The following is an 11,775-nucleotide window of genomic DNA, read 5'->3' as shown; positions in this document are numbered from 1 at the left end:
CTCTCTTGTTTTTTCTCTTAAGATAGTATTTAGGCTGTGGATTGTTAAAGCGTTACTCTAATAGTACGCTTTACCACTAAGTGAAAACTTTTGTCGATCTGAAGAAACTTGTGGAGCAACTTTATAAGCTGAACTTGAGGTACTTTCCGCTGTGCTTTCTAACATTGGTATAAGAGCTTTTATAATTGCTTCCAGTTTCTTTTTGGCATATGCATGTAAACTGTGATTGTGTTTTTTAAGTGATTTGTGCATATGTTGTGCTGCATTTTTTTAATAAAAAAATTATATATATATATTTTTTTTGGCCGAAGCCGCCATAGTGGTGCAGCGCTCACCAACCACACACGGTGGTGTAGCGCGCACCACTTGAGCATGGTGGTGCAGCGCGCACCACGGTGCAGCAAGCACCTGTGGGAGCCCACGGTGCACGGAGCACCGTGGGGGCACCACAGCGGTGCTGCGCGCACCAGAGGGGTGCTGCCAGCACCAGAGCAGCGCCAGCTTAGTGCTGCGCACCTTGAGGTGCTGCGTGCACCAGAGCAGCGCCGGCTAGGTGCTGCGCGCATCGTGAGGTGCTGCCAGCACCACCTAGGTGATGCGGCAGCACCCAGCTTCCTCTGGAAGCAATTTTCGGCGATCGGAGGCGCCGATGATGTCCATAAACGGTATCTGAAAATTTTTTTTTTCCAGAGTTACTGTTCGTGTGAACAGTAACTTGCGGGAGGAAGGAGATGACTTGAGTCATCTACCCTCTGATGGGCCCTTTGGCCCACTTTGTTTTGGGTTTAAGCAGAAAAAAAAGGGGGGGCTGGGTTTTTAAGCCCAGTATTTTTTTCTATAATTTTTTTTTAAAGCTGAAAAAAAAAATTGGCATGATTTAATATATGCTTAGATATATTGTTATATTACATGTGATCTTTTATTTAATTTTGAGATTAAATATGATAACATGTGAATATTTATTTATTTTCATGCTATATTTTTTTTCCATAATGTTATATTACATGTGATCTTTTATTTAATTTTGAGATTAAATATGATAATATGTATGTGTGTATTGAACATGTGAAAATATGATTATTTTATCATCTATGAATGTTAGACTTGAATGTTTGGACATTAGTCTTTATTTCTTTTAAGTGATAAAATAGAAAATCCCACTAGATAGTCTTAGTTAGAATTGTCAGTGTGAATGATAGGCTGAAAGAATTGCAGTGATCCCAGTAAGAACTGTAAATGCACTGTATAGCCAAAGGACCATGGTGACCCCAGTAAGAACTATAAATGCACTGATGGAACAAGAAAAATGGACTGTAATGGTCTTATATGAACCATCTTTGTAGACGGCCCAACAGGTTGCCATGGTCTGGGTAGCTATCCTTGTAGATTGGCCCAAAAGGTTACTGCGATTTTAGTAGGTTATGTCTTTACATGTGACTAGGCCTAGATGACTACTTAAGATAGTGGGAATATGGTTGAGATTTATGATGATAAATTCTCCCATATTTATAAAAAAAAAAAAAAAAATTGCGCGGGAATTGAACTAGAAATCTAATAATTGGATATTGTGGCACAAGAGATGATTCTAAAGCCTAGCGATTTTTCGATCTTGCGATATGTCTAAATTATTATTTTTCTAATTTGAAAGGACGCAGCAGATTTTCTAGGTGTGTGAGTAATATCCATTCTTTGCGTATTGTAGTGAAATGGCATCCAAGAATATTGTTGTCGACTTAAACAAATGTGAGAAATTAGATGGGGAAAACTATGACATATGGCATCGCAAGATCCAATATGTCTTAGATGAGCAAGAGGTCTTGGAGGCCTTATCTCACACCCTTACTATGCCCGGGAAAGGGAACTCGGAACAACACAAAATAGATCAACAAGCCTATACCCAATGGGCTAAGAAAAATCGGTGCGCGCGCATAATTATGTTAAGCAGCATGCACAATGATCTAATGTGTGAGTTCGAGGTCTATGACGCTGCCCAAAGCATGTGGGAGGCTTTGAAATTGAAGTTTGGTGGAACTTCAGCCACTAGGTTGCGTGGATTAACCATGAGGTTCGACTCCTATAAGATGCGCTCTGACTACACGATGAAGCAGCATCTTAGGGCTATGTCAACTATGATCCGCGAACTTAGGTTGGCAGGAAACAACCTGACAAATGAACAGCAAGTACAAGCAGTGATAAGATCACTACCGAATTCTTGAAAAAATATGAGCCAGAACCTGACACATAACGAGAATATCAAAGACTTTGATGATGTCTCACGTCACTTGGAATTGGAGGCTGAGCGCTTAGAGGCTGCTAAGCCCAACCATACGGCCTATGTGGCTAATGCTGGTCTGTGCAAGGCATCAAGGCCTAAGCGCAAGAAGTCCAAGAATGGAGTAGCTGCTGGACATATTAAAAAAGTGTCAGGAACTTCTCAGCGCACCAAGAGAGGCAAGCGCGGGAAAAACAAGTCAAAATTAGAGTGCTTCAACTGCGGAAAGATTGGCCACTTCGCTCGTGACTGCACTGAGCCGAAGAAGGAGCGACCGAGCACATAGCGTGAGATAGAATTGGATTTGTGGAGTATCACCGAATTCCAACTGGGAGCCGTGATATCAAGGTGGGAAATGGAACTAGCGTGGAGGTACTGGGACTTGGTACCTACAAGCTGAACTTGCGGGGTGGCCACACTCTTTTCCTCCACAATGTGCTATACGTTCTCGAGATCCGACGAAACTTACTTTCAGTTGTTACTCTATTAAAACTTGGTTTTCGGATTGTTTTTTAAAACAATTATGTTTCCTTTTATTTGGGCCATGTGTTTTATGGCAATACTTTTCTTCAAGACGGTTTTATGATATTGGATTTGGTTTATTCTAATATAAATAAATCTATTGCTTTTCTTTCTTCATCTATTAATAATTTGGATTCATACACATGGCATGCTAGGCTTGGCCATATAGGGCAAGATAGAATGACTCGATTAGTTAGAGAAGGCCTGATAGGCAATCTCGCTAAAGTCATCTTGCCCACGTGTGAACATTGTCTAATGGGAAAAGTTAAGAGAAAACCGTTTGGAAAAGCCACTAGGGCCTCTTTTCCACTACAATTAATCCACTCAGACATCTGTGGTCCAATGAGTGTGAGGGCAAGACACGGAGGTGTCTATTTCATCACTTTGATAGATGATTTTTCACATTACGGTCATGTCTACTTAATCTCCCATAAGTCTGAGACATTGGAATGCTTTAGGCGATATCTAAGAATAGTCGAGAATCAGTTAGATAAGAGTTTAAAAACTCTAAGAACTGGCCGAGGACAAGAATATCTCTCTGAGCAATTTAAAAGGCTCTGTGATGAAAAAGGAATCAAAAGACAGTTAACGATGCCAAGTACGCCACAACAAAATGGCGTGGCGGAAAGGAGAAATCGAACACTGCTTGAGATGGTTAGGTCAATGATGGTGTAAGCAAACCTACCAATTTTTTTTTTGGGGGATGCACTTTTGACTGCTGCCTACATTCTTAACCGAGTGCCCTCCAAATCAGTAACTTCCACCCCATATGAACTATGGACCGGCGAGAAACCCAATTTGAGTAACTTGCGGCCATGGGGTTCAACGGGTTTGTTCATGATCTTTCTCATAAGTATGATAAATTAGGCCCTAGAGGGAAGAAGTGTATCTTTATAAGGTACTCAGAACACTCTAAAGGGTATGTGTTAATAGGTGAACAAACTGATAGAAGTGTATATCTTTATAAGGTACTCAGAACACTCTAAAGGGTATGTGTTAATAGGTGAACAAACTGATAGAAGTGTAACTGAAATTGAATCACGAGATGTGGACTTCATTGAAAATGAATTTCCAAGTAGAGGTGAGATTGATAGGAGTTTAAAACTTCATGAGATTGTGGAACAAGAGGAAAGTGCTCCAAGGAATTTAGTTGAGAATGAGGAAGAAATTCTTCAAGCTCCTACAAATGATAAAAAGGACTTAAATCTGAGTGGGAGCACACCGCTTGTCAATCAATCACAACAACCTCAGCCGCGTAGAAGCACACGTGAAAGTATTTCCCGTCATCGTTTTGAGATTGAAGGGGAAGCTTTTATAGTAGCTCCGCATGATGATGATGAGCCTAGGACAATTCATGAGGCTCTCTCATTTTCTACTAAAGATGAGTGGATGAAAGCTCTTAATGATGAAATTGAGTCTATGAAGACTAACCAAGTCTGGGATCTGGTTGATCTACCAACAGGGCGTAAGACTATTGGGAACAAATGGGTTCTAAAAGTCAAACGCAAGTCGGATGGATCAATAGATAAGTACAAAGCTCGCTTAGTAGCGAAAGGATATACCTAGCAGGAGGGTATAGACTATGAGGAAACTTTTTCACCAGTGATGAGGTTTGCTTCGATTCGCCTAATTCTGGCTATAGTAGCGAATATGGATTTGGAACTCTACCAAATGGATGTTAAGACAGCATTTCTCAATGGAGAACTAGATGAAGAGATCTATATGGATCAACCAACGGGTTTTGTGATCAAAGGTCAAGAGCGCAAAGTGTGCAAGCTCAAACGATCAATAATGGCCTAAAACAATCATCTAGGCAATGGTACCTCAGATTCCATCGAGCCGTTCTTTCGAATGGGTTTACGATGATCACAGAGGACCATTGTGTCTATGTTAAAAGGTCCAAGAAGAGTTTCATTATGTTGTCATTATATGTTGACGACATACTACTAGCTAGAAATGATAAAGGGTTAATAGTCTCCACAAAAGAGTGGTTATCCTTCAATTTTGAGATGAAGGATATGAGTGAAGCAGAATACATTCTGGGAGTTAAGATCTACAGAGATCGCTCAAAGAAACTTTTGTGTTTGTCCCAACAGACTTACATAAAGAAAGTCTTCGAGCGTTTCCTAATGAATGAATGTAAACCCATTGACACCCCTGTGACAAAAAGCGAGAACTTATCTAAAGAGTTATGTCCTAAGATTCAAATAGAAAAGGAAAAGATGGCCCGTGTCCCTTATGCTAATGCTGTGGGTAGTCTGATGTACACAATGATGTGTACTCGGCACTCCAATCTAATCCAGGACTGTCTCGCTGGAAAGCAGTCAAGAAGATTATGCGATATCTCAAGGGAACTGCAGACTATGTGCTGTGCTATCAAGGCTCAGATTTGCAGCTAAAAGGTTACAGCGATGCCGACTGGGGCAGTGACCTAGATGAGCGTAAATCAACCACTGGGTATGCCTTTCTGCTCAACAATGGCGCCATTACATGGAGCAGCAAGAAACAACCCTGTATAGCTTTATCCACCATGGAGGCAGAATACATAGCTTGTTCTGCAACAGTTCAAGAAGCTGTTTGGTTACGGAGATTCCTTAAGCATTTAGACATTGGCACGGATTCTTCAGATCCGGTGACAATATTCTGCGATAGCACGGCTGCTCTCGCATATGCTAAGGATTCTAAGTACCATGGAAGAACCAAACACATAGATATCAGATATCACTACATAAGAGACATGGTAGCGCAAAAGGAAGTGGTTCTGAAACACCTCTCTACAAGTCGCATGGTTGCTGATCCCTTAACGAAGCCCATAGCAAGAGATGTCTTTGAGGCTCATGTTAGGAATCTAGGACTACGTAAATTGTAAATGTATTTTGTGTTTCAAATGACATTGAGATGTAACCTTTCCTTTGGGATATTAATACAATATGATTCAGTTATTGTCTTTATTGTATTGTCTTTCTAATTCACACACAAGATATGTCAACAAGTTTAGATCGGCTCACTCACACGAGCGATCGCCTCTAGCGCTTGAGAAGCGAGTAGAGATGAGACATTGTGTTCTTACATACTTGTCTAAATGGATAAGTTAGTTGACACAAAGATATGTCGATTTTAGTGGGAGCTAAGATCAGGTCCAATGAGAGGACTATGCATGGGTTATCCCACAACCTATGTAGCATGTGGTTAGCCAAATGTGAGATCCTCTTTGACGCCTTGGAGGTGAGCAAATAAAGGAACTCGGGTTAGACGCTTAAGGAGCGGCTAGACTAAGATCTGTACGGTGTTGATATAGACATATGCTCTTTGAGAAAGAGAAATCCACCGTAGCATGTGTTTCATACTACATCTGCTTATTCGACCAAATGAGTAAGTGAGTAAATTGTTTCCCTATTTCTCACTGTGTGAGTCTCATTTTTTAAGTGTCATTTACTTTTGACTATGTCACAAGATGGAAGTTATAATATCTGCTACTTTGGCATGTTGTCTATAGCCATGATTAATACGGTCTAAAGAGACATTGCTGGAAAAGCGGTTTGACCAAAATTGAATGATATGAGTGCAAAGGGAAGATTCTTCGATATCGCATCTTTGATAGTGTTTGCTGATGTCAAACTATGACGCTACATACTGGTAGCGACTAAGATTGTGAACATATTGAAATGATTTAGAGATAGTCAAGCATTGTTCTGAGTTTTTCTGAAACTCAAGAGGGTTTCGAAAATACTTGAAACTGATGCGATCGAATGAGTCTAGGACATAACCAGACACTTTAGGGATGTTACTATGCTAGTCTTCTCTGGGAGAGATTTAGTGTATGTACTCCCACCTTTCTATAGATATGCTTGGTGGTCGCACAACCTATTTACTTGTATGAATAAGATTGAGAACATTAGAGAGATGCTGACCTGGGGTCATGCCCACTGTGTGCAAGTGGGAGATGTTAATTGGAGGGCCGCCCACGTGGAGCAGACCACTCCCCTATTCTACCTAACGCATGGCTTTAAGCCATGCGTTAAATGCTTTAAGCCATGCGTTACATGCATTACATGCATAGGCTGGCCTTAAGGGCTATATATAGCCCCCCCTCTTGCTTCAAAGATATAAGATAAGAACTCAGAAAAATCTCTCTCTCTTGTTTTTTCTCTTAAGATATTATTTAGGTTGTAGATTGTTAAAGCGTTACTCTAGTAGTACGCTTTACCACTAAGTGAAAACTTTTGTCTATTTGAAGAAACTTGTGGAGTAATTTTATAAGCTGAGCTTGAGGTACTTTTCGCTGTGCTTTCTAACAGAACTAATTTCACAATGTTTCATAAATTCAATATTAGGCATCATAGTCTTATCCAAATCATGCTTCAAAAACCACCCTAAGGACTTTAAGACCTTAACGATGTCTTCATTGGAACCCAGAATACTCCTCAACGCCAAAATTGAGAGTGCAATCTGATTACCGACACTCCAAGTAAGAATCCATGGGTCATCATATACAATCTCGGCAATGTCATTAGGTGTAAAGCCCAAATCTTAGAAAATTTAGATTTTGGATTTGACTATAACGGCAATTTTGGCAAAGAGAACCTTGGGTATTCTCTTAACCACTTGCTCGGTATGAGTAAGGAAGAAATCGCTCTCTTTGAAGAATGAAAGAATGGAATTCACCTTTTTTGGATTTCTCAAGTAAGAAAAGGCTAAGAAATTCGTTTGTTAATTTTGGATACCTATGCCGTTGGAGAGAGAGAGAGAGAGTGAGTGAAAGTTTTGTCGTATGCAGGTTCATTCTTGAGCTGTTGGAAACGCTTGTGTGACATGTGTTTATTCGATAGTGTGAAAAATTAATTTACACCCATCCGGTCTTAAGCTTTTTTCATTTAAATTACATATTGAAATTCAAAGCTCCTACAAAGCGCAATTGCTACATGTAAATTAACAAAAACATCAAGAGTTATTTGTCATCAACCACAATGGGATCCAACCAACCAAACCTCGGTCGCTTTTATTTTACAGATAAGATTGGCGTACTTCATGTTTAAAAAAACCATGAACGATAAAGCAATAAAAGTTGGACATGTAAAGTTGGCAGATTGCTGGAGATTAAGATAATTTTCTTTAAGAATCAGATCCAAAATCATACGCCAAACCACTTTAATTGGGTTTTAAAGTTGTCTGTATGCTTTGACATCCCAGCTAGCTCACCCCCAAAAAGATGGATTTTGATTTCCGACAAGTACGTGTAAAAAGCAACGCAATTACCATATCGATTCCATGATCCATCCATCGGTTTCTTTAAGTTTTTGCACCAAGCGTGGTCTGAAATCTGAACACGCCAAATGCAACTTTTCAGCAGATATATATTCAAGGAAGAAATTCTCTAGAGCCCCCCAAAACATAACTTTCGGCTCCATTTACGAACTGCGTAACAAATTTTTATGGATAAAAAGTACAGCATCTCAGAAAAATTAAAATAAAAAAAAGTCGCGACCTGCACGACTCAAGAGTGACCTAGCAAATAGCCTGCCTTTTGTTCATCGCATTCAAATGTTCTTTATCATGACTCATGCTTTATATAAATGTATGACACATGCCTTTACACTAAAAAAAAAATAGTTTATTTATAAAACAAGACCAATCTTCTCATGGTGTCTCGATTACTCCGCGTGTAGTACGCGTGTTTGGATTGATGCAAAGGCCATCGATCCTTTTCTCCTATAGCGGGAAGGAAGGGAGGGGTCCTTCTCTCATCTTCATCTATGTTTCTATGCTCCAACACGCAGTACTTTTCTGGTTGCGTGGCCAACTACTACTTTACAGCTTAAAGACAAGTTTCCGCGTGTAGTGTGGTCGAAGGTTCTTTTTTTTTTATTATTATTATTTAAATGTATCCATTGAATTTATTCGACAAATTAAAATTATAATTCTGACTTATCAATATAAGAAAATTAGATTATAAGTCAACTAACGCATCTATTCTAAAATATCTCTGCACACATAATAACAGACATTATGTTAATTTCTAAATCTCTCCAAAGAAAAAGAGAGCGCTCTATAAAACCTAATAACTAATAAAGTCTCAATCTTCCTTAGGGCTACTTAAACGAGCCGAAACCTAAAATAACAATTTTAAGGATCAATCAATGATTAAAAAACTTGAAGATTTTTAAATATTTTAGATAATATTTAAAAAAAAAAAAAAGTTCTTGAATCAATATTGCAATTTATAAATCTTTTGGAAATAATTCTCCCATTTAAAGAAAATTATTTATCTATTGTCCAAAGTAATATTATTTATTATTCTATTAATTTCCATGATTTAATATAATATTTAATTATTAAAAAATTATTTATTTATTTATATATTTAATTGATGGCCAGCGAAGAGAATAACTAAAACTCTAACTGCCTTTGCATTTCTCAGGACATGGCGCAGTAATCCTAGAACGAGCTTCGTAAATCAGACATTCTGAGTTCAAAACTCTGTATTGATCACGTACTTTCGCTGGACCATGACACGGGAAAGAAAAGTATTGAATGGGGTAGCTATATATATGGCTACGTGTGGGGTTCACAGGCCATGCATGATGTCTGTGCCAAGATTGGCCACGGCGTGCGTGACATTTGACGGCAGAAGGCGGCTTCAAATTAATAAACCCCAAAACAAGCATGAACAATATATATGAATCCGCCCTTGTGGGGTTTGACTGATAACAAAAAAAGGGTATTTTACATTGGTGGATATATGGTCAATTCCGTCAAGCAACAGGTAGGCCGGGTTTATTTCTCATTCATCGATCTAATTACCAATAAGTACTGTTTGGTCGTACTTTTCTGGACCAGTTGCGTATAAAAAATGAATCAAATGCATATACGTACTTTTCTTCTAGATGTTTATAATGTCAAAAGCACCGACGACGTAATGGCATTTCAACCAGCAACCCAAGAAAAATCAACCAATTTTCCAAACTTACCCAACTAACATAGAATTCTTCCCATCCCCGGCCAATCCCTGAGTTTTAACTGTTTTAGAAAATGATAAAAACATAGTATTTTTTACCATTATTTTATAATTCTGTTTTAAATGGAAAGTATTTTAGTAAAGTATAATCAGAAGAGTATTATTGTTTTATAAAAATGTCACTCATTGAAAAAAAAATTGTAAAATAATTATGTCTGTATAACTGTTTTTAATTTTCATTGACTTAAAAAAAGCAAAAATGTGATCATATGAATTTAATAAACTTGGGGCTACTGTCACGCCATGCGTGGCATGTGAATATCATATAATGGGAACGTGTGATATTACGCATTCAAATAATTAAAACGTAAGCTACTACGTAACTCTCTCGCCTTCTAGACTGGAATTACAGATGCCAAATGGTATCGTCTTTTCAGCTTGAAATTATCATTTATTCTAAAACAAATAAGATGTATATTTAATTATTGTATTATATTCTTATAAAGTCACAGTTTGAATTTAAAAACTTTGTTCTAATACATGTACGTGAAATTATCATTTCTCTCAAAAGTTTAAGTTAATAAAAACATATATATTTAAGTATTTGTATAATATTATTAACATAATGGACCAAAGTTTAATGATCTATTCCAATACATAAAAACACCATAAATCATTACTATATTTCAAAGAAATTCAGAAGCAAGTGGTTAATTAAAATCTCTTAACGTTATAATTTGTAAACCCAAATTAAAAGCCATATGAACGGCTCACTGGTTTTGTGAAATCAACCACTAGAGAATCTGATTATAAGTTATAACTATATTAAATTAATACTTTATAATTGTGAAGTGTTTTAAAAATATTAGGCAAAGAAAGAAAGTATAAAATTATCACTTATTCTAAAAGTTTAAACTGATGAGAATATATAGATTTTATTATTTATTTTATATTTTAATACCCTCCCTCACTTGTGACTAGACTCTCCCTCAATCAATTGCCCAATAAATATAATATTTAATTAAATTAGATAGAGTGTAAAGTTAAGATTCAAATTCAAGACTTTTATCCTGATAATATGTGAAATTATCATTTATTTTAAAAATATAAATTGATAAAAATAAATAAATTTTATTATTTAATTTATATGATAACAGACGAATGATTCATAAGGATAAACGTTGCATGTGATACCACATGCTCTATCGGTCAGCTCCACCATGTATAATATCCGCTTGATTGGTGGTAAATATTAAAAAATAGACCCGCATGCACCCGTTTATTTGATCGTTATATATATGTATAAAATATTTATTGATTATTTGTTTGAAACTATATATATATATATATATATAAATATAATAAGATGGCATCATTATGCATTAAGTTTTATTTTCACGCCATGTAACCTTTTAATCAACTTCATCTAATTGGTTGCTTTTTTATTAGCTACTTCCACGAACTGATGAACTCTTGTAACCTTCGATTCCTACAAATCACTCGTACGTACAATCAAATAAGTAATAAAGTTTATTAACTTTTTCATGGTTTTAAGTAAAATAAAATGTATTTCGACTCTATTAGTTTGAAGTAAATTATTAAATATAGATATCTATGCTATATTTACGAAAGTACGTTTTGATTTGCACGTAATCTCGTGGAAAAAATACGAAAATAGTAGAGATTCCATCAATATTACCATGACGACAATCGAAAAAGGATGGGTTTATACAGCCGACACTTGTACATTCTTTGAATAAGCTCTACTCGAGTCACATGTCCAACGCCTTAAACTAAGAGCCAAAAAATTGTTCTCGACGCTAAAGCCGCACACCCAGACAATTATGTCCCGATAAATCAGTAAATCAACTTTCATTTTATTTAAAAAAAAAAAAAAGAAAAGGAAAAAAATATGTCGTTGTTTGTCGTTTAAAGACATTTAGGTATTGCCGTTGGCCTCGAGTAGAGAGAGAGAGAGAGGCAATGTCACTATTTGACCGGTGAATTCACATTTCATCGTGCAAAG

This window comes from Carya illinoinensis, chromosome 1, assembly GCF_018687715.1.
Source record: "Carya illinoinensis cultivar Pawnee chromosome 1, C.illinoinensisPawnee_v1, whole genome shotgun sequence".
NCBI lineage: Eukaryota > Viridiplantae > Streptophyta > Magnoliopsida > Fagales > Juglandaceae > Carya > Carya illinoinensis.
Note: the sequence above shows the minus strand (reverse complement) of the source record.